General features: G+C 53.0%; 1 long non-coding RNA gene across 1 annotated transcript; it reads right to left on the reverse strand.

Annotated features, from left to right (window-relative positions):
* Window positions 1-4,357: 4,357 nt before the first annotated feature.
* On the reverse strand, window positions 4,358-6,539 carry LOC142464181 (uncharacterized). The gene is made up of 3 exons (XR_012787614.1): window positions 6,091-6,539; window positions 5,085-5,150; window positions 4,358-4,596 (listed from the first exon to the last, which is right to left on the reverse strand). It is a non-coding gene; the product is annotated as an uncharacterized LOC142464181 (long non-coding RNA).
* Window positions 6,540-23,106: the final 16,567 nt, after the last annotated feature.

Below are 23,106 nucleotides of genomic sequence, written 5' to 3' on the forward strand. Positions count from 1 at the left end.
TCTGCTCAGTGTCTGGCTCATGACTACGTATGTACCCCGATGAGACGGATATGGGATCTGCTCAGTGTCTGGCTCATGACTACGTATGTACCCTGATGAGACAGATATGGGATCTGCTCAGTGTCTGGCTCATGTCTACGTATGTACCCTGATGAGACGGATATGGGATCTGCTCAGTGTCTGGCTCATAACTACGTATGTACCCCGATGAGACGGATTTGGGATCTGCTCAGTGTCTGGCTCATGACTACGTATGTACCCCGATGAGACGGATATGGGATCTGCTCTGTCTGGCTCATGACTACGTATGTACCCCGATGAGACGGATATGGGATCTGCTCTGTCTGGCTCATGACTACGTATGTACCCCGATGAGACGGATATGGGATCTGCTCTGTCTGGCTCATTACTACGTATGTACCCCGATGAGACGGATATGGGACCTGCTCAGTGTCTGTCTCATAACTACGTATGTACCCCGATGAGACGGATATGGGATCTGCTCAGTGTCTGGCTCATAACTACGTATGTACCCCGATGAGACGGATATGGGATCTGCTCAGTGTCTGGCTCATAACTACGTATGTACCCCGTCGAGACGATATGGGATCTGCTCAGTGTCTGGCTCATAACTACGTATGTACCCTGATGAGACAGATATGGGATCTGCTCAGTGTCTGGCTCATGTCTACGTATGTACCCTGATGAGACAGATATGGGATCTGCTCAGTGTCTGGCTCATGACTACGTATGTACCCCGATGAGACGGATATGGGATCTGCTCAGTGTCTGGCTCATGACTACGTATGTACCCTGATGAGACAGATATGGGATCTGCTCAGTGTCTGGCTCATAACTACGTATGTACCCCGATGAGACAGATATGGGATCTGCTCAGTGTCTGGCTCATAACTACGTATGTACCCTGATGAGACAGATATGGGATCTGCTCAGTGTCTGGCTCATGTCTACGTATGTACCCTGATGAGACAGATATGGGATCTGCTCAGTGTCTGGCTCATGACTACGTATGTACCCCGATGAGACGGATATGGGATCTGCTCAGTGTCTGGCTCATGACTACGTATGTACCCTGATGAGACAGATATGGGATCTGCTCAGTGTCTGGCTCATGTCTACGTATGTACCCTGATGAGACAGATATGGGATCTGCTCAGTGTCTGGCTCATGACTACGTATGTACCCCGATGAGACGGATATGGGATCTGCTCAGTGTCTGGCTCATAACTACGTATGTACCCTGATGAGACAGATATGGGATCTGCTCAGTGTCTGGCTCATGACTACGCGCTTGCAGGAGCTGGAGATTTGCGGCACCGTTAGGTGGCTGCATTCAGAACCTAAATAGGATTTGGAAATGTGAAGCTGCCATAGAAATAACACTAATAACAAATAACAATAAATAGTGGAAAAGGGAAACTAATTATTTATGTTTTGGATGTAAAATGAACAGGCCGATTCAGGCTTCGATTGCCGACTGCTCAGTCTTATCCGGTTCCCCATCACTGTGCCGCTTCTCCCCAATTCCCAAAGATTGGGCGGAGAAGATCCGTTTAATGGCCCTAGTGATTTTTTTAAACCTCTTTCCTGTGGCATTGGGGTTTAAAGACGCATACCACGCGATATAAGGATGCCGAGTATCTTCAGCCAGACACATCGCATACATTGTCAGTTTGTAGAAACATGAACCAAAGTTCCATTACAAAAAGCAGAGATCATCTCGTCCGATTCTGTTAAATGAGGGAAAGGGTTAATTGCCCCAGAATGAAATAGGTTTATGTTGTGTTTAAGAGACAGGAATCTTAGGCCTTGCCCCCGCTGCATGCTGCAGCGTCCGCTGTGGCGGACGCTGCGCTCACCAGAGCCCTCCCCGCAACGGCGCCGGGCCCGCTGCGAGGGGGGGCCGCAGCGCTCGCGCGAGAGCTACTCCTGCTCTCAATAGAATTGAGAGCAGGACTCGCGTCGAGCGGCTAGGCACGCCCCCGGCGGTTCAGCCAATGAGGGCGAACCTGCCGGGTGACGTCATGGCCGCGCCCCCGTCACTCCTCCGGCACGCCCCCCCCGGTCTCTGCTCCTGCAGTGAGCTGCAGACCGGGGAATCGCCGGAACGCGCAGCTGAAAGCGCGGGCGCGCATTAGAGCGCCGTGACCGGGGCCTTAGCCTTTAAAGAGCAAAGACGGGTGGGGGACCGAGCTGGTCCTTTCTTCCGCGCAGTAACACCGTAGGGAGAGGAAGGAGCGGGTATGATACCTTTTATTGGTCCAACAAGTATTGATGTGTTACACGCTTTCGATCCTCTCTGGGTTCTTAGGAAAGCGTGCAACACATCAACTACTTGTTGATCCAATAAAAGGTATCGTACCCGCTCCTCCCTCTCCCTCCTTGAGGCTCGAAAAGCCAATATACAACCTCGTCATGTTCACATCTCCAAACGCAGGAATACGCACATTAATTGCTCTATTAGTTACCCCCATTAACGTTAACGGGCCATCTAGTTTGAAGAGAGGAATGTCATCGATTGGAGAAGCCGCAGGTAGAGACGCTTTGCATGTTGGTTAAATAAAGGGTACGGATATTTGAATAGCCACCTGGGGGGGGGTTCATCGTGGGTGTAGGAGAAAGGAAGGTAAAGGGAGAGAGGAAGCACATCCACTTGGTACCCGACATGTCCAGACTGTAACTCTCCAGGGGAAGGGACTTGCAAATACCTGTGTGTACAGGGTCAGAACTGGGATATTAACACACACACACACACACACACACACTATATATATATATATATATATATATATATATATATATATATATATATACACACAATGGTCGAGCAAATCACCAAAAAATCTACTCGCCGAACAAAAAAATCGACTCGCCACCTAGTACCACACGTGTGCTGCTTGAGCCAATAGGAGCTCGCCACGATGTTAAATCCACTCGCCCGGGGCGTGCAAATGTATAGGTTTGTCAAACACTGTAAATATATATCTATGATGGTCTGTGCATCTCCTTTCACTGTAATGACGCCCCCTCCTCATACCAGGCGCCTGTACTTTTGGGAGCTGCAAAGCGGGCCGCCCCCCTCAGACCTTTTGTTCTAGAACTCTTACCCTGGGGTATTTGATAGTTCCACTCCCTACACATCCTGCTGCCCCTCCCTCCCCTTTGTTGTGCTACTGCCCTACCACCCCAGCATGCTCTCTTGACCTTTGCGATGCCGCACAGCCGCAAACTGGCAGCACTTGGGAGGGAGCAAGCCAATGATAACGGTGCTGGTCTTTGACGTGGGACAATATGGTTCAACGCCTATGTGGGCTTGAGCAAGTTACTTTAACTCTAAAGCAACACTTAACGGCAAGATCTTTGGGGAAGGGCGCTCTATATACACACTGTCAGCTACAATATATTAAAGGCATTCTCTCTGTATACAGCTCCTCTAATGAGGTCTCAATGCCTGGCCTATTGTTTTATTGTGGTTTAGTTGTATGTATTTAACGACTCCCACGTTGTAGGCACTGAGGCTGTAACCCTGCTCATTTAATGTTACCCTGCGTTTGTCCTTATGGCTCTGTGCGCAGGCGTGGAGGAGGTAACCCCATGTATTACTTCCTGGTAAAACATTTTTAGGAATAAATATATGTCGGTGTCATACAAATAAAGAGATGATAATAATAAGTGGGGCTCCCCGAAAGTAACAAACGCCGTGCCACGTTTCCACCCCAGTGGTGGCTGCACAGAAGTTTGTGAAAGTCGAACTGTTCAGTGCTCTGCGAATGCAATGATCTATACATGTGCTATTCCATAGGAAACCATGCTCAGGATTAGATACACTGACATTTCCATCTCTCTTCCAGGTGTTTCCTGGGATTGAGGTCAGAGACAGGATAAGCACATCTCTGTAATAATAATAATAGCGTGTTCTTGTATAGCGCTGCTAGTTTTACGCAGCGCTTTACAGAGACATTTTGCAGGCACAGTCCCTGCCCCGTGGAGCTTACAATCTGTTTTGGTGCCTGAGGCACAGGGAGATAAAGTGACTTGCCCAAGGTCACAAGGAGCCGACACCAGGAATTGAACCAGGTTCCCCTGCTTCAAACTCAGTGCCAGAGTCAGTGCCTTTACTCACTGAGCCGCTCCTTCTCCCAGGTTCCCCTGCCTCAAACTCAGTGCCAGTCAGTGTCTTTACTCACTGAGCCGCTCCTTCTCCCAGGTTCCCCTGCCTCAAACTCAGTGCCAGTCAGTGTCTTTACTCACTGAGCAACTCCCTCTATGTAACCATCACCTGCATGGGGCACCCTGTCCCCTCACCTGCATGGGGCACCCTGTCCCCTCTTACCTGAGTCCTTGCTCCTGCTCAATTCTCCAGAGGCTCTGGATGTCCCTGGTGTGTGTGGAGCTGTATGGAGGGGGTGCAGCCTGCAGGACTCCTGTGTGCTCCACTCCTTACTCCTCTCGCCTTTGTGTTCTCCCAACTAGTTTCAGCTAGTCTCAGTCCCTGGCCAGAAACCTTTCAATTATCTGCTCAGCTGACACCAGGCAGGGAGTTTTCCCAAACTCTGCCCAGCTCTGACCCTCCCCCTAAAGCAGAAAGAGGGGAGGAGGTGGGGCAGAATAGTGCAGAGCAGCCCCCCAGCTGTGCCAAACTGGACTACTTGATGTAGGGTTGGCACATTATCCTGCCTTGGGACCCACACTCAGTTGGCTCTGGAATGTGTCTTGTGTCCCTCTAGAAGCCAAGGACCCCTTTAAATGGCTTCCCTTTAGCCCAGGGGTGGGCAACTCCAATCCCAAAGGGCCACCAACAGGTCAGGTTTGCAGGATATCCCTGCTTCAGCACAGGTGGCTCAATCTTTGAAGCAGGGATATCTTGAAAACCTGACCTGTTAGTGGCCCTTGAGGACTGGAGTTGCCAGCTCCTGCTTTAGCCCCATCTACTGCCAGAGGAGCCTGAAACACAACACTGGTCTCTCCGGCAGTGAAGGGGTTAATCTGACACCCTAATTTAACCCCCCCCCCAATGCTTCCCCTTGGAATCCCCGCTACTTACATTGCATTTACTTCCTTACCGTCACTTTTTCATAAAGTTGCAACAAACAAAAAAACGCTATCCGGGATATCCTCGCTAGGCAGCTCTGCAGAAAAGCACAAATAAGTGAAGAATAAAACGTGGGCAGCGTTAAAAGGATTTACCCCAATAATATCTTCAGAAGCTGCCCTGGTTCAGCTTTCCAGGAATTCTCTGTTTAATGAACACAACTGTATTTGTTCTTGTATCCAGCCGACAGTACACGCCAGCGGTGGGCAGCTCCAGTCTTTAACAGCTTGGGTGTTAAGAAGATCCCTGCTTCAGCACAGGGTGCTCGGTCATTCTGTGCTTAAATCAGGGGTATCCGTAATACCTGTCCTGTTGGTGGCCCTTGATGACTGGAGCTGCCCACGCTGGTATACACGCAGAAATATGGCTGCATCGCACACACAAGACTTTTGGTACCCAGATAAATACCAGCTTTTCTAAAATGGCAACCAGTGATCTATCACTAGAAAGTTTCGGGGTGATTGGGGTGTACTTATTCCAGGTATCAGAAGGCCCCAACGTACTGGCACTGCCCAGACACAGCGGGGGCTTTACCTCTTCACCTCCGGACTTGCCCCGCGAAGAAACTCCAGAAATGATAAAAGGTCCTGGAATCGGGGACAGCCCCCTGACAAATACAGAAGAACGTGGTGTGTGTGGTGCTCAAACCTGGGCAAGTATCCTATTGAGACATATGACATATTATAACCATTTTATGGTGGTCCGGTGATAATGGAGTGCCCCTCAATAAATTGCAGAGAAACTGAGTAGTACTGTAGGGGAAGTGACAAGTGGAGTCAGTTGGGACAACCACAGGGATGTACACAATAATCACCCAAACAGTATATTGAAGAAAGCAATAAGGATGGAAAGCAGGATACAAGCTACACTATTAGAACTGTGACGGTCATTTGAGTCGAGCCCTTTCTACGTTGTAAGCTCTCGAGAACCGGGTCCCCGGCCCCTCGTTGTATGGGTCTCCACTCATTCATCCTTACTTTGTATCTTTTTGTCTTATGCCATTTCCATCACCTTGTGCCCGCGCCGCGCTGCAGAATACAAACACAAGTAAATATGGTTTGGCGCTTGACGGCAACCATAATCCTTGCAGCGGGCGAGATGCTTGGCATGGGGGGTCTGTTAATGTGGTTTGTTCGTCAGTACATTGGTTGGGGGAGGGGAGATGGCATGGAGCAGACAAGGACTTTATTTTTGTTCACGGATTGAGGTTCCCCCTCCCCTCTCCCAGCTCTTTTAATGAACTTCATCTCGAGTGGTTTACAAACAGCTCTCAGGCACATCTCTCTCCCCTGCAGTTAAAGCTTTGTGCTCATTTTGGGGGAGAAAGAGAGGGGGAGAGGTATTGTATCCAATGTCAGCCACTACACCAATAAGAACCAAGGAGTTGGAGAGGGGTATGGAGGGCCTCTCTTGACCTGGAGCAGCCTGATTCAGTCTCTGGCGACCAACCCATGTGTTGATCTGTGAGTAATATATAGGCCAGCAAGCAGCAGAAACCCCTTCACTGCCAGAGACCGGCCATGCAACGAGCGTTCCCATCATATTGGGTGTGCGTGTCCGGTTCTACGGGCGACTTTGCGGGCTCGCGGGCAGAGATGCGCTGCATTTGCAATCTAGTTTTTGCCGCCTGTGAAAACGAAATTGTTTTGTAACGGCGCCGAGCTGAAAAGGCGCTGGCGTGGAAGCGGGGGAACCCGCAACATTGCTACGGAGAAGATAAATGTATTTAGTGCATTCCCCATTAGTGAAGGATAACGGCGTCTTTAAACAGGACATGGCCAGGTTTCAGCTCCTTACTGCTCGCAGAAATGCGCGGAGCTTCTCTTACATACACAGACTATAAACCTTCCACCTGGGCATAAACCAGGTACAGGACGAGCCCCGCCTGCTCTTACACACCAAGCGCACCATGCAACAGAGCGCTGCAAGGCAGTGGCAGCCTCCCCTGTGTACATTCAACACCAAACTAATCCCTCCATTTATACACAAATCCCCCGCAAGACTCGCGCACAGAGAAACGCATCGCTGTGCAAGTCAGTGTAAACGCCAGCGCTATTCTCCGGAGCAGCCAAGTCTCCAAGTAGCGGTGTTAGGCTGCGCTTATAGTGCCGGCGACGTCGCTCCAAAACAAATCCATTGACTCCGTCGCAAGCGCTTATAGTAAGCGCGACGGAGCGAGCAAAAATTTTGAAGCCGGGTAAATTTGATTTTTTTTTTTTTAGAGACAGTCGCCACATGTGACGGTCTCTAAACCAGAGCGCGGCCCACCCCCTTCGTGATGTCACTGGCCAGCGATGTCGCTTAAAAATACATTTTTAACTTTCGCCAGTGGCGACTGGTGACGTCATCGGCCGCGTCGCCGGCACTATAAGCGCGGCCGAAGCTCTTCAATATGCCCAGGACATACTTGAAAACGAGAGGTAACTCTCAATGTATTATTTCCTGGTAAAATATTTTATAAATAAGTAAAATAAATAAGACAAAATGTTCCCCGCCGCGCAGACGCACGCAGATTTCGGCACGTTACGGGGGATGCGGTTTATGATCAGTGATTTATGTGCGCGTCCCCAGAGACGTTGTGCTGGAAACTCGCCATGTTCTGTAACAGTAAAGTACGAAGCCTCAGCGTGAGCACATGGCGGAGGAAACCTTTCTCTTATTAGCATCTCCGGGTCTGGCAGGCGGGTCCGCCAGAGTTGAACGGTGCAATTTTTAGCTCCAGAGTCCTCCCGGTTCCAAGAGATACCTCCTGGTGACGTTATGGCCTGGTTTTTAAATGGCCTTCCAATAGAAAGCCGCAATCAAATGATGTTGTGGATTCCTATTGGCCTGAGATTTGGCAGCCATTTTGTTTCCCCTTGAGGGATATATAAACCTGGTACTGGGGGTCCCTTGGAGCTGGAAATCGCACGATTAAGTGCTGGGGGACCTCCTGCTTCACTTAGTGTAACAAATAAACACAATAAGGAGAGAGTATTGCTGCTTTACATCTTATATGCTCACACACGCACACACACACACGCACACAGACAGTGGAAATCTCCCACCATCTTCCCATTTCAGCCAGACACAGGGTAAAATGTAAACCTTTTATTGCAATGGCAGGAAAACAATATCCAGGTGTCACAAGTGTAAATCCAGTGCCTCCCAGCAGCCCGGGCAGGGAGTGGGGGCAGACACACGGTGTACATGTTATACGAGTGGACCTAGTACAAAAACAACCTCTATATGAAGCAAGGTCCCAATCAGAGGTTCTGATACAGAAACCTGGTATTGCACAAGTGTGGTGGTGGTGGTGGGGGGGGACAGCGAGAGGAGGGGGAGGGCAGGCAGTGGGTTCAACCCTCCCCCCTCCAGCACCCTGAGAAACGGAAAAACTACAAGATTAAAACATTACCATGAAAATAACAAAAGGATCTAAATGTGTGTATCACTGTGTGCCTCTCGCCTGCCAAGGTCCGTGCATTCAAACGGGTGAGATCTGCATCAATACAACATTATGGTGAAAAAGTCTTCATTTCAGTTGAAGACTCCGGCAACGACTACTAGAAACGAACGAGACCAACAGGAAACGAGGGACACCCCCGCCAGGCCTTGTGTCCGGCTTATACAAACACATCTACAATGCTATGGACCAGCCGGTTGTGCGTGGGTGGGTGTATCATTCTGTTATGGACACGTACAGAGGTGCACAGGGATTCATAGCCCACCCCAATTGGTTTTCTTCTTCTCCCGGTCACTGCAATAAAGACTTGTATTTGTACGTTCATCACACACACAACTGTGTGTTGTTCCACAGCAGGGGACTTGCTGGACTAATGTCCTCGCTATGGAATTCAACCCCCCCTCCAATGAAAGATGAAGTCTTGCGTATCCATGCGCGTTTTCAATTGTCCTTCTGTGGGAATTAATCCTTGGCAAGAAGAGGAAAACTTCCAGTGTCTCCCGCAAACCGTCGCATAGGTTTCTCCAATGCATCGCCCGGCATGTCGGGCACCAATGGCTCGGCATTTTACACATGCCCATTGCTCTGCTCAGGCTCACATGTTGATCTTTACACATTTCTTTTCACACTGCTGACACACACAGCTGCACAATACATTACAGACATGCCTGAGACAGAGAGGGGATAAAATAAAAACAACCGAACTGCTCAGTATGGGGGCAGATACCCGATACAGTATATTCTGCAATCAGGGGGAGGGCAAAGTTCAAGCCACTCCCACAAGATGCCTAGATCAGTGGTTTCCAACCATTTTTTGGCGAAGGAACCCCAACCCTCTCTAATAGCGCGTCTGAGATCAGATACATTGTAAGGATCCCAAACCCTCTCTAATCGCGTGTCTGAGATCAGATACATTGTAAGGATCCCAAACCCTCTCTAATAGCGCGTCTGAGATCAGATACATTGTAAGGATCCCAAACCCTCTCTAATAGCGTGTCTGAGATCAGATGCATTGTAAGGAACCCCAACCCTCTCTAATAGCACGTCTGAGATCAGATACATTGTAAGGAACCCCAACCCTCTCTAATAGCGCGTCTGAGATCAGATACATTGTAAAGATCCCCAACCCTCTCTAATAGTGCGTCTGAGATCAGATACATTGTAAAGATCCCCAACCCTCTCTAATAGCGCGTCTGAGATCAGATACATTGTAAGGAACCCCAACCCTCTCTAATAGCGCGTCTGAGATCAGATACATTGTAAAGATCCCCAACCCTCTCTAATAGCGCATCTGAGATCAGATACATTGTAAGGATCCCAAACCCTCTCTAATAACACGTCTGAGATCAGATGTATTGTACATTTTTCTGTATTTGGTACGATTTTCAAGTGACCTGAAAATGGCAGGGACCCCTTTAGGAACGCCCGGGGAACCCCTGTTGAAAAACACTGGCCTAGATGCTAAAGTAATAACGTTAGTAATGTAAATAAAATGGGGGTTAGGATGGCGTTCCTCACATAACTATGAAAATGAGGAGGGAGGAAATTAAAAGGGATCACTTCTAGCTCAGAATTTTGAGTCATCTTAATTAAAAAACAAAACAAAAACAAATGATAACGCTGTAATAATAACAAAAATATGCAATAAGTTAAAATAAAACAAAAAACACAAGTAAAAACACATCAAACAAATGACCCATCTCAGTGATATAGGCAGTAAACCTCAACACTAAAGGGGAGAATAGGAATGACTGCACCAAGATGGCGAACAGGCCCACCTTAATACGACAGACAACCAGGATGAAGCAGTGACCGACTGCACCAATATGGCTGACAAGGACAAGGTTAAAGCATTGACTGCACCAAGATGGCAGAATGGCCAAGTGTAAACACAGGTTACCACCAACTTCTAGAAACATGTAGCTGTGTTAAAGCAGCAATCCCCTCTAACTAACCCTCCCTCCCCACTTTTCTATAGGGTTGGAAGGGGGTCCTCCAGAGTTGAATTAGGCTATGGAGCCACAGGGCCCGAGCTTGTCCCACATTTTCTGTCTAAACCTCCTGTGAGGGAATCTCTGATCTAATGTGTACAAATCACAGGTTATACGTTACTAGGTACAAGTAGTAGACAGGAATCTGTGGATAGGATGAAAGGCAGAGCCTACTCTGCTATATACTCACAGAATGATGTGTGCGCGTGTGTATATACACACAAACATACACCTATATCTACATATCACATTCCTCATAAGATGATATAAACAAACTAAAAACACAAATAAGTTTCACACTGAAATCTGACAACAGCAACAGCAGGGAGGACAACATCACACACGCGTGTAAACTCCCCGCCAGCACAAACGTCACGCATGGGAGCGGGGCAGACTTTAGTCTGAGGGTCACTGGGGCAGGAGGAGCAGGGCAAGTTCTGCATCTTCAGGTGTAAAGGTCTGTGGTAGACAGTCACGAGTCCCGGACATGACAGGTGGGGTGTGAGAAAGGGGGAGACGCAAGAAAGAAAAATACATCTGATAGAATAGGAGACGCACAGTGAGCAGGTCTCTACCGCCGGGATTCACTAACCGCCGACGCAGCTTGATGAATCTACCCCTCGGAGAGGGGGGAGGTCTCAAGGGGAGGACGGGGGTGGTAGGAATCACTGAGGGAGAAAGGGGGAGAAGAGGTTGGTAAAGAGGAGTGGGACCGGTATTGGTGTGTCTAAGAAAAAGATGGAGGTTTCTCTCTCTATAGGATGGGGGGGGGGGGGGGAGTTCTCAGAGTTAGAGAGTGGGGTACAGGTCCCTTTGAGGTTAAAAATGGGAACCAGTTTTCTCAGTGGGGGGAGGGGTGTTAAGAGAAGCACATGTCTGGAAAGAGTTGGGTGCTACATTCTGGGTAACCGTGTAGGGTTAGAAGTATGTATGGTGGGAGGGATGTAGGCTCTCAGGTGGCAAATAAAACATTAGGGGGTGTTTGGGGATGTACAATAAGGCAGTGTGTGGGGGGAGGAAAAGGTGCAGTTCTTCCTTGGCAGGGATCAGGAAGTTCAGGATAAGGAGGTACAAGTCTTTTTATGGGGTGCAGGTCTCGTCCTCTACGCGACATCACACCGCTGTCTCTTGGTCCTCCCTCTGGATCATTTGATAATGCTGCCGGTTTTCCAGGTAGGCTGCCAGCTCGGGGTCCTTTGCTTTCTCCGCTCTGTTTTTTGGGGTGTCCCCCTGGAAGACAGGAGGGGGAGGTTTTAGGTGCCCCTCCCTCACGTCTCTGGAAACTCTCTCAGCTCATCCACATCCCCGGTCCTGAAATTGGGGTGACTAGGATTGGGAGAGGAGGGCCTCACTGTTCCTACTCTCAGATGGGTGAAATTCTCCTTCATATTGTCAGTCAAGCTGAAACCACCTGGTTCCCTCACCGATACACCGATACACCTTCATATCATAAGGGGATCTTTTCTTAACAACCTCCTGTTTAATATCCAACAAATAGATCATCTCTTAGCCGTGATCTGTTAACCCTTTACCCACCCCCATTATTATAAACAAGCTCGCTCATACCATCAAAACCTTAGGAGATCTCATCCATCCCAGCACCATACAAACGGCTACCCTCCTCCTTATCCTAAAAGAATAAGTTGGCCATCCCTTACACCCCTACTCATCCCGGGAGATGTAAAGATCTCAAGGTGTGGTAGAGGAGGGGAGGCAATAACCCAGCATTTAAAGGTTCACCATGAGGTTGGAGCTCCAGAAACAGGAAATCTCAGAGCGGACGTACAATATAATGAAAAGCGAAGACTTGGGGCATGAATAGAAACAGAATATACGCATGTGCCGGCCTCACCATCTCACACACAACGGGTTCCATGTGCCGGCATCACTATCACACACACAACGGGTTCCATGTGCCGGCATCACCATCTCACACACAACGGGTTCCATGTGCCGGCCTCACTATCACACACACAACGGGTTCCATGTGCCGGCATCACTATCACACACAAAACGGGTTCCATGTGCCGGCATCACTATCACACACACAACGGGTTCCATGTGCCGGCATCACTATCACACACACAACGGGTTCCATGTGCCGGCCTCACTATCACACACACAACGGGTTCCATGTGCCGGCATCACTATCTCACACACAACGGGTTCCATGTGCTGGCATCACCATCTGACACACACAACGGGTTCCATGTGCCGGCATCACCATCTCACACACAACGGGTTCCATGTGCCGGCATCACCATCTCACACACACAACGGGTTCCATGTGCCGGCATCACCATCTCACACACAACGGGTTCCATGTGCCGGCATCACTATCACACACACAACGGGTTCCATGTGCCGGCATCACTATCACACACACAACGGGTTCCATGTGCCGGCCTCACTATCACACACACAACGGGTTCCATGTGCCGGCATCACTATCTCACACACAACGGGTTCCATGTGCCGGCATCACCATCTCACACACACAACGGGTTCCATGTGCCGGCATCACTATCACACACACAACGGGTTCCATGTGCCGGCATCACCATCTCACACACAACGGGTTCCATGTGCCGGCATCACTATCACACACACAACGGGTTCCATGTGCCGGCATCAACATCTCACACACACAACGGGTTCCATGTGCCGGCCTCACTATCACACACACAACGGGTTCCATGTGCCGGCCTCACTATCACACACACAATGGGTTCCATGTGCCGGCATCACTATCACACACACAACGGGTTCCATGTGCCGGCCTCACTATCACACACACAACGGGTTCCATGTGCCGGAATCACCATCTCACACACACACAACGGGTTCCATGTGCCGGCCTCACTATCACACACACAACGGGTTCCATGTGCCGGCATCACTATCACACACACAACGGGTTCCATGTGCCGGCATCACTATCTCACACACACAACGGGTTCCATGTGCCGGCATCACCATCTCACACACAACGGGTTCCATGTGCCGGCATCACCATCTCACACACAACGGGTTCCATGTGCCGGCATCACTATCACACACACAACGGGTTCCATGTGCCGGCATCACTATCTCACACACAACGGGTTCCATGTGCCGGCATCACCATCTCACACACACAACGGGTTCCATGTGCCGGCATCACCATCTCACACACAACGGGTTCCATGTGCCGGCATCACCATCTCACACACACAACGGGTTCCATGTGCCGGCATCACCATCTCACACACAACGGGTTCCATGTGCCGGCATCACTATCACACACACAACGGGTTCCATGTGCCGGCATCACTATCACACACACAACGGGTTCCATGTGCCGGCCTCACTATCACACACACAACGGGTTCCATGTGCCGGCATCACTATCTCACACACAACGGGTTCCATGTGCCGGCATCACCATCTCACACACACAACGGGTTCCATGTGCCGGCATCACTATCACACACACAACGGGTTCCATGTGCCGGCATCACCATCTCACACACAACGGGTTCCATGTGCCGGCATCACTATCACACACACAACGGGTTCCATGTGCCGGCATCAACATCTCACACACACAACGGGTTCCATGTGCCGGCCTCACTATCACACACACAACGGGTTCCATGTGCCGGCATCACTATCACACACACAACGGGTTCCATGTGCCGGCATCACTATCACACACACAACGGGTTCCATGTGCCGGCATCACTATCTCACACACACAACGGGTTCCATGTGCCGGCATCACTATCACACACACAACAGGTTCCATGTGCCGGCATCACCATCTCACACACAACGGGTTCCATGTGCCGGCATCACTATCACACACACAACGGGTTCCATGTGCAGGCCTCACTATCACACACACAACGGGTTCCATGCGCCGGCATCACCATCTCACACACAACGGGTTCCATGTGCCGGCCTCACTATCACACACACAACGGGTTCCATGTGCAGGCCTCACTATCACACACACAACGGGTTCCATGTGCCGGCCTCACTATCACACACACAACGGGTTCCATGTGCCGGCATCACCATCTCACACACACAACGGGTTCCATGTGCCGGCCTCACTATCACACACACAACGGGTTCCATGTGCCGGCATCACTGTCACACACACAACGGGTTCCATGTGCCGGCATCACTATCACACACACAACGGGTTCCATGTGCCGGCATCACTGTCACACACACAACGGGTTCCATGTGCCGGCATCACTATCACACACACAACGGGTTCCATGTGCCGGCATCACCATCTCACACACAACGGGTTCCATGTGCCGGCATCACTATCACACGCACAACGGGTTCCATGTGCCGGCATCACCATCTCACACACAACGGGTTCCATGTGCCGGCCTCACTATCACACACACAACGGGTTCCATGTGCCGGCATCACCATCTCACACACAACGGGTTCCATGTGCCGGCATCACTATCACACACACAACGGGTTCCATGTGCCGGCCTCACTATCACACACACACAACGGGTTCCATGTGCCGGCATCACTATCACACACACAACGGGTTCCATATGCCGGCATCACTATCACACACACAACGGGTTCCATGTGCCGGCATCACTATCACACACACAACGGGTGCCATGTGCCGGCATCACTATCACACACACAACGGGTTCCATGTGCCGGCATCACTATCACACACACAACGGGTTCCATGTGCCGGCCTCACTGTCACACACACAACGGGTTCCATGTGCCGGCATCACTATCTCACACACAACGGGTTCCATGTGCCGGCCTCACTATCACACACACAACGGGCTCCATGTGCCGGCATCACTATCTCACACACAACGGGTTCCATGTGCCGGCATCACCATCTCACACACACAACGGGTTCCATGTGCCGGCATCACTATCACACACACAACGGGTTCCATGTATGGGGGCCTCACTATCACACACCCAACGGGTTCCATGTGCCGGCATCACTGTCACACACACAACGAGCTCCATGTGCCGGCATCACTATCACACACACAACGGGTTCCATGTGCCGGCCTCACTATCACACACACAATGGGTTCCATGTGCCGGCATCACCATCTCACACACACAACGGGCTCCATGTGCCGGCATCACTATCACACACACAACGAGTTCCATTTGCCGGCATCACCATCTCACACACACAACGGGTTCCATGTGCCGGCATCACCATCTCACACACACAACGGGTTCCATGTGCCGGAATCACCATCTCACACACACACAACGGGTTCCATGTGCCGGCCTCACTATCACACACACAACGGGTTCCATGTGCCGGCATCACTATCACACACACAACGGGTTCCATGTGCCGGCATCACTATCTCACACACACAACGGGTTCCATGTGCCGGCATCACCATCTCACACACAACGGGTTCCATGTGCCGGCATCACCATCTCACACACAACGGGTTCCATGTGCCGGCATCACTATCACACACACAACGGGTTCCATGTGCCGGCATCACCATCTCACACACAACGGGTTCCATGTGCCGGCCTCACTATCACACACACAACGGGTTCCATGTGCCGGCATCACTATCACACACACAACGGGTTCCATGTGCCGGCATCACTATCACACACACAACGGGTTCCATGTGCCGGCCTCACTATCACACACACAACGGGTTCCATGTGCCGGCATCACTATCTCACACACAACGGGTTCCATGTGCCGGCATCACCATCTCACACACACAACGGGTTCCATGTGCCGGCATCACCATCTCACACACAACGGGTTCCATGTGCCGGCATCACCATCTCACACACACAACGGGTTCCATGTGCCGGCATCACCATCTCACACACAACGGGTTCCATGTGCCGGCATCACTATCACACACACAACGGGTTCCATGTGCCGGCATCACTATCACACACACAACGGGTTCCATGTGCCGGCCTCACTATCACACACACAACGGGTTCCATGTGCCGGCATCACTATCTCACACACAACGGGTTCCATGTGCCGGCATCACCATCTCACACACACAACGGGTTCCATGTGCCGGCATCACTATCACACACACAACGGGTTCCATGTGCCGGCATCACCATCTCACACACAACGGGTTCCATGTGCCGGCATCACTATCACACACACAACGGGTTCCATGTGCCGGCATCAACATCTCACACACACAACGGGTTCCATGTGCCGGCCTCACTATCACACACACAACGGGTTCCATGTGCCGGCATCACTATCACACACACAACGGGTTCCATGTGCCGGCATCACTATCACACACACAACGGGTTCCATGTGCCGGCATCACTATCTCACACACACAACGGGTTCCATGTGCCGGCATCACTATCACACACACAACAGGTTCCATGTGCCGGCATCACCATCTCACACACAACGGGTTCCATGTGCCGGCATCACTATCACACACACAACGGGTTCCATGTGCAGGCCTCACTATCACACACACAACGGGTTCCATGCGCCGGCATCACTATCACACACACAACGGGTTCCATGTGCCGGCCTCACTATCACACACACAACGGGTTCCATGTGCCGGCATCACCATCTCACACACACAACGGGTTCCATGTGCCGGCCTCACTATCACACACACAACGGGTTCCATGTGCCGGCATCACTGTCACACACACAACGGGTTCCATGTGCCGGCATCACTATCACACACACAACGGGTTCCATGTGCCGGCATCACTGTCACACACACAACGGGTTCCATGTGCCGGCATCACTATCACACACACAACGGGTTCCATGTGCCGGCATCACCATCTCACACACAACGGGTTCCATGTGCCGGCATCACTATCACACGCACAACGGGTTCCATGTGCCGGCATCACTATCTCACACACAACGGGTTCCATGTGCCGGCCTCACTATCACACACACAACGGGTTCCATGTGCCGGCATCACCATCTCACACACAACGGGTTCCATGTGCCGGCATCACTATCACACACACAACGGGTTCCATGTGCCGGCCTCACTATCACACACACACAACGGGTTCCATGTGCCGGCATCACTATCACACACACAACGGGTTCCATATGCCGGCATCACTATCACACACACAACGGGTTCCATGTGCCGGCATCACTATCACACACACAACGGGTGCCATGTGCCGGCATCACTATCACACACACAACGGGTTCCATGTGCCGGCATCACTATCACACACACAACGGGTTCCATGTGCCGGCCTCACTGTCACACACACAACGGGTTCCATGTGCCGGCATCACTATCTCACACACAACGGGTTCCATGTGCCGGCCTCACTGTCACACACACAACGGGTTCCATGTGCCGGCATCACCATCTCACACACAACGGGTTCCATGTGCCGGCATCACTGTCACACACACAACGGGTTCCATGTGCCGGCCTCACTATCACACACACAACGGGTTCCATGTGCCGGCATCACTATCACACACACAACGGGTTCCATGTGCCGGCATCACCATCTCACACACAACGGGTTCCATGTGCCGGCATCACTATCTCACACACAACGGGTTCCATGTGCCGGCCTCACTATCACACACACAACGGGTTCCATGTGCCGGCATCACTATCACACACACAACGGGTTCCATGTGCCGGCATCACTATCACACACACAACGGGTTCCATGTGCCGGCATCAACATCTCACACACAACGGGTTCCATGTGCCGGCATCACTATCACACACACAACGGGCTCCATGTGCCGGCATCACTATCTCACACACAACGGGTTCCATGTGCCGGCATCACCATCTCACACACAACGGGTTCCATGTGCCGGCATCACTATCACACACACAACGGGTTCCATGTGCCGGCCTCACTATCACACACACACAACGGGTTCCATGTGCCGGCATCACTATCACACACACAACGGGTTCCATATGCCGGCATCACTATCACACACACAACGGGTTCCATGTGCCGGCATCACTATCACACACACAACGGGTGCCATGTGCCGGCATCACTATCACACACACAACGGGTTCCATGTGCCGGCATCACTATCACACACACAACGGGTTCCATGTGCCGGCCTCACTGTCACACACACAACGGGTTCCATGTGCCGGCATCACTATCTCACACACAACGGGTTCCATGTGCCGGCCTCACTGTCACACACACAACGGGTTCCATGTGCCGGCATCACCATCTCACACACAACGGGTTCCATGTGCCGGCATCACTGTCACACACACAACGGGTTCCATGTGCCGGCCTCACTATCACACACACAACGGGTTCCATGTGCCGGCATCACTATCACACACACAACGGGTTCCATGTGCCGGCATCACCATCTCACACACAACGGGTTCCATGTGCCGGCATCACTATCTCACACACAACGGGTTCCATGTGCCGGCCTCACTGTCACACACACAACGGGTTCCATGTGCCGGCATCACCATCTCACACACAACGGGTTCCATGTGCCGGCATCACTATCACACACACAACGGGCTCCATGTGCCGGCATCACTATCTCACACACAACGGGTTCCATGTGCCGGCATCACTGTCACACACACAACGGGTTCCATGTGCCGGCATCACTATCACACACACAACGGGTTCCATGTGCCGGCATCACTATCACACACACAACGGGCTCCATGTGCCGGCATCACTATCTCACACACAACGGGTTCCATGTGCCGGCATCACCATCTCACACACACAACGGGTTCCATGTGCCGGCATCACTATCACACACACAACGGGTTCCATGTATGGGGGCCTCACTATCACACACCCAACGGGTTCCATGTATGGGGGCCTCACTATCACACACACAACGGGCTCCATGTGCCGGCATCACTATCTCACACACACAACGAGTTCCATTTGCCGGCATCACCATCTCACACACACAACGGGTTCCATGTGCCGGCATCACTATCACACACACAACGGGTTCCATGTATGGCGGCCACTTCAATAAACATCCCTGCTGTAGGAGATGATCTTGGACAAAATGCTCTCTCCCCTGCCTCCTGGTGTCCGGCTGCTCTCTCCCCTGCCTCCTGGCGCCCGGCTGCTCTCTCCCCTGCCTCCTGGCGCCCGGCTGCTCTCTCCCCTGCCTCCTGGTGTCCGGCTGCTCTCTCCCCTGCCTCCTGGCCCCCGGCTGCTCTCTCCCCTGCCTCCTGGCGCCCGGCTGCTCTCTCCCCTGCCTCCTGGCGCCCGGCTTGCTCTCTCCCCTGCCTCCTGGCGCCCGGCTGCTCTCTCCCCTGCCTCCTGGTGTCCGGCTGCTCTCTCCCCTGCCTCCAGGCGCCCGGCTGCTCTCTCCCCTGCCTCCTGGCGCCCGGCTGCTCTCTCCCCTGCCTCCTGGCGCCTGGCTGCTCTCTCCCCCCTTCTTCCTGGCGCCCGGCTGCTCTCTCCCCTTCCTCCTGGCACCCGGCTGCTCTCTCTCCCCTTCCTCCTGGCGCCCGGCTGCTCTCTCCCCTGCCTCCAGGCGCCCGGCTGCTCTCTCCCCTGCCTCCAGGCACCCGGCTGCTCTCTCCCCTGCCTCCTGGCGCCCGGCTGCTCTCTCCCCTGCCTCCTGGCGCCTGGCTGCTCTCTCCCCTTCTTCCTGGCCCCCGGCTGCTCTCTCCCCTTCTTCCTGGCGCCCGGCTTCTCTCTCCCCTTCTTCCTGGCCCCCGGCTGCTCTCTCCCCTTCTTCCTGGCGCCCGGCTGCTCTCTCCCCTTCTTCCTGGCGCCCCGGCTACTCCCTCCCCTTCTTCCTGGGGCCCGGCTGCTCTCTCCCCTTCCTCCTGGCACCCAGCTGCTCTCTCCCCTTCCTCCTGGCGCCCGGCTGCTCTCTCCCCTCCTTCTTCCTGGGGCCCGGCTGCTCTCTCCCCTTCCTCCTGGCACCCAGCTGCTCTCTCCCCTTCTTCCTGGGGCCCGGCTGCTCTTTCCCCTTCCTCCTGGCACCCGGCTGCTCCCTCCCCTTCCTCCTGCCCCCCGGCTGCTCTCTCCCCTTCTTCCTGGCACCCTTCTGCTCTCTCCCCCCGGCTGCTCTCTCCCCTTCTGCTCTCTCCCCTTCTTCCTGGCACCCTTCTGCTCTCTCCCCTTCTTCCTGGACCCCGGCTGCTCTCTCCCCTTCTTCCTGGCCCCCGGCTGCTCTCTCCCCTTATTCCTGGCCCCCCGGCTGCTCTCTCCCCTTCCTCCTGGTGCCCCGGCTGCTCTCTCCCCTTCTTCCTGGCCCCCGGCTGCTCTCTCCCCTTCTTCCTGGCGCCCGGCTGCTCTCTCCCCTTCTTCCTGGCCCCCGGCTGCTCTCTCCCCTTATTCCTGGCACCCTTCTGCTCTCTCCCCTTCTTCCTGGCACCCTTCTGCTCTCTCCCCTTCTTCCTGGCCCCCTTCTGCTCTCTCCCCTTATTCCTGGCACCCTTCTGCTCTCTCCCCTTCTTCCTGGCACCCTTCTGCTCTCTCCCCTTCTTCCTGGCCCCCCGGCTGCTCTCTCCCCTTCTTCCTGGCGCCCGGCTGCTCTCTCCCCTTCTTCCTGGCCCCCGGCTGCTCTCTCCCCTTATTCCTGGCACCCTTCTGCTCTCTCCCCTTCTTCCTGGCACCCTTCTGCTCTCTCCCCTTCTTCCTGGCCCCCGGCTGCTCTCTCCCCTTCTTCCTGGGCCCCCGGCTGCTCTCTTCCCCTTCTTCCTGGCGGCCGGCTGCTCTCTCCCCTTCTTCCTGGCGGCCGGCTGCTCTCTCTCCCCTTCTTCCCTGGCCCCCGGCTGCTCTCTCCCCTTATTCCTGGCCCCCGGCTCCTCTCTCCCCCTTCTTCCTGGCGGCCGGCTGCTCTCTCCCCTTCTTCCTGGCCCCTGGCTGCTCTCTCTCCCCCTTCTTCCTGGCCCCTGGCTCCTCTCTCCCCTTCTTCCTGGCCCCTGGCTGCTCTCTCCCCTTATTCCTGGCCCCCGGCTGCTCTCTCCCCCTTATTCCTGGCACCCTTCTGCTCCCTCCCCTTCCTCCTGGCACTGGCTGCTCTCTCCCCATCCTCCTGGCTTCTCTCTCCCCTTCCTCCTGGCACTGGCTGCTTTCTCCCCTTCCTCCTGGCACTGGCTTGCTCTCTCCCCTTCCTCCTGGCACTGGCTGCTTTCTCCCCTTCCTCCTGGCACTGGCTGCTCTCTCCCCTTCCTCCTGGCACTGGCTGCTCTCTCCCCTTCCTCCTGGCTTCTCTCTCCCCTTCCTCCTGGCTTCTCTCTCCCCTTCTTTCTGGCGCCCGGCTCTTTATCTTCCTTACCCCATCCTCTTACTCATTCTATCTTCCCTGTTAGGCCAAGAAAATGAGTCATCCCATTACTGGGAACAGCAGGGGAAGCTAAAAGGGCAAAACTGAGGTGCAGTGTCAGGGAAGTGTGTGTGTGTGTGTGTGTGTGTGTGTGTGTGTGTGTGTGTGTGTGTGTATGTGTGTGTGTGTGTATTGTGTGTGTGTGTGTATGTGTGTGTGTGTGTATGTGTGTGTGTGTGTATGTGTGTGTGTGTGTATGTGTGTGTGTGTGTATGTGTGTGTATGTATGTGTGTATGTGTGTGTGTGTGTGTGTGTGTGTGTGTGTGTGTGTGTGTGTGTGTGTGTGTGTGTGTGTGTGTGTGTGTGTGTGTGTGTGTGTGTATGTGTATGTATGTGTGTATGTATGTGTGTGTGTGTGTGTGTGTGTGTGTGTGTGTGTGTGTATGTGTATGTGTGTATAAGTATGTGTGTGTATGTGTGTGTATGTGTGTGTGTGTGTGTGTGTGTACAGGAGTACTAAATGGAAAAACTGAGGTACAGTAATAAGCGAGTATTGGGGGGGATCCAGCTGCAGGATTAATGGGCAGTGCTGTTACTGTGTGGGGGGGGGGGGGTTGCAGGTCACTCAGTGTTAGAAAGCTCAGTACCAGCCTGTATGGAATGTACATTAAAACCTGCTGCAGGGGGGGGGATTAGGGGGCCCTCTCGCCTGCAGCTGTCTGGAATTCCTCAGCTTCTGTCTCAACCCTTCTCCCAACACTTCCCCGCTCTCTCGCGCCCCCCCCCCCCCCCCCTGTCTGCCTCACACCCCTGACATTCCTACTAATCACCTCTGTATCAGCAGCTGTCACAGTTGGGTGTGGGGGGGGGGGGAGGTAGAGAAGGGGGGAGGTAAAGAAGAAGGGGGGGAGAAAGTGGAGAAGGGGGGGGGGGGAGGAGGGAAGGTGGAGAAGCAGGGGGGGGGTGGGGGTGAAGAAGCAGGAGGGGGGAGGTGAAGAAGCAATAGGGGGGGAGGTGAAGAAGCAGGAGGGGGGAGGTGAAGAAGCAGGAGGGGGGAGGTGAAGAAGCAGGAGGGGGAAGGTGGAGAAGCAGGCGGGGGAGATGGAGAAGCAGGAGGGGGAAGGTGGAGAAGCAGGAGGGGGAAGGTGGAGAAGCAGGAGGGGGGATGTGGAGGAGGAGGGGAGAGGGGAGGTTTAGGAAAAGGGGGAGGTGGAGAAGGGGAGAGAAGATGCAGAAGCAGGGGAGAGGTGGAGAAGGGGGAAGAGA

Source organism: Ascaphus truei, chromosome 12, assembly GCF_040206685.1.
Source record: "Ascaphus truei isolate aAscTru1 chromosome 12, aAscTru1.hap1, whole genome shotgun sequence".
In the NCBI taxonomy this organism is placed as follows: domain Eukaryota; kingdom Metazoa; phylum Chordata; class Amphibia; order Anura; family Ascaphidae; genus Ascaphus; species Ascaphus truei.